Here is a 2220-nt window from a genome sequence, read left to right on the forward strand (position 1 = left end):
GCGAGAGAAGGAGGCGGAGCGGCGTCAGCGGAGGAGCCGAATCGAATCAGATCTGTGAGCCGAGTCACCGCAACTGATTCAGTCTGACTGACTCAGTGAACCGAACGATTCGAAAGATCCACACTAAAAAAACAGAGGTACGATATAATATAAAGTACTTTATTGTACTCAAAGGTACACTTTTTATAATAGTAGTTTTTTTTGTCATTTTTATAATATTTTTTCCTTTAAATTTCTTTTAAATGTATATATATATATATATATATATATCATTGCAGCCACCTTCCGGCCCCAAACTTTAGACCATGTCTAGCCCCTTTCAGTAAATGTTGCATCTTAACATAGTAAGATGAAAATCCAGTTTGCCTCTATTACAGTCTGTCAGTATTAAATCTGCATCCATATTCCATACTGTTGTTGTAACCTTTTTTCATTACAGGCATTCAGGTTTTGAAATCATGCAAGAATGTGGAACTATGATGGGTTGATTTAGATATCTTAAAAGAAGCCTTAAGAAGCCTACATTTTTGTGTAATGTATATTAATGGAAAACATGCAACAAAAATATCTGCTGTTGACCCTTTAAAACCAAACCTGATTTGAGGATCCAGGATAGGTGAGTATATATATATGGAAGCCCATTTCTGCCACCTGAAGAAAAAAAAACGTCCTCAACTAAGTCATAATTATGAGATAGAAAAGTCATAATTATGGGATAGTAAGTCATAATTATGAGAAAGTAAGTCATAATTATAAGATAGTAAGTCATAATTATGTGATAGTAAGTCATAATTATAAGATAGTAAGTCATAATTATGAGATAGTAAGTCATAATTATGAGATAAAAAGTCATAATTATGAGATAGTAAGTCATATTTATGAGATAAAAAGTCATAATTATGAGATACTAAGTCATAATTATGAGATAGAAAGTCATAATTATGAGATACTAAGTCATAATTATGAGATAGAAAGTCATAATTATGAGATAGAAAGTCATAATTATGAGATGATTTTTTATCTCATAAATATGACTTACTATCTCATAATTATGACTTTTCTATCTCATAATTATGACTTAGTTGAGGACGTTTTTTTTTCTTCAGGTGGCGGAAATGGGCTTCCATATATATATGCTACATATATATGATAAATATACAGAGACTCATTACATTGCAAATGTTCCCAATCAAGACTTTAGAAATTCTTTATAGTTCTGTCCAATGAAAAACATGTATCTCCAAAACAGCAGAGAGATAAAGCTTTCTTAACTTTTAACGAAAGTCAATGTAAAAAGAGATTTGCTTCATCATTAATTCTTCAAGAAATTTTGACATAGGGTAAGGGTTAGTTTGTTAAAATGATGTAGTAAACTACAAATCAACGAAAAAAAAATAGCTACTGGTTTTTCATTAAACAGCAACAATATACTCTTGCTTCTGATATACACAGAAACAGATCGGGGCAGTTTACCACACATGTATTAGACCTAGTCATAGACTATATTTGTATTCAATATAATATCTCCATTTAAAATGCAGTATAGGCCAAGACTAGCCTTAATACCTGTGTGGGAAACTACCCCAAAGTATTTAGCCAGGTCTATCTTCAGTAGGTTAAAAAGCTTTTTTTTTTTTACAGTACAGTAGTTTCTTTCAGTTTTTGTAGCTCCAGTGTCTAAATCACACATTCAGCTTTATTCTATTTTCAATTTACATTCAATCCTACACTTCATCCCTGCAACACATTTCGAAAAGTAGTAGGGACAGGGCAGTTAAAAAGTAGTGATGAGCTTCTTTCAAACAGGTTACGTGAGCAGGTGATTATAATCGTGTTCAAAAGGCAGAGTCTTTGAGGAGCAAAAATAGGCAGAGAATCTCCAGTTTGTAACAAATTTGTAAAAAAAAAATGTTTAAAAACAATGTTCCTCAAAGAAATTGCATATTTCTCCCTTTACAGCACATCATTTCATTAAACAATTCAGGTAATCAGTAGGGGTGGGCGATATGGCTCTAAAATAATATCATGATATTTCATGGTATTTTCACGATTACGATACTTTGAACGATATGACAAAAAGCTGAATTAGAAAAATATTTTGAATTTTATTATTGCATTAGATATGATATTGCTAACTGAGATATTAAAAAAAGAATTTTATCAGATTTATAATAGAGGTCAATGATGCAGAATGTCGTGAAACTAATAATGCACTCTATA

This window comes from Astyanax mexicanus, chromosome 20 (genome assembly GCF_023375975.1).
Source record: "Astyanax mexicanus isolate ESR-SI-001 chromosome 20, AstMex3_surface, whole genome shotgun sequence".
Classification (NCBI taxonomy): domain Eukaryota; kingdom Metazoa; phylum Chordata; class Actinopteri; order Characiformes; family Acestrorhamphidae; genus Astyanax; species Astyanax mexicanus.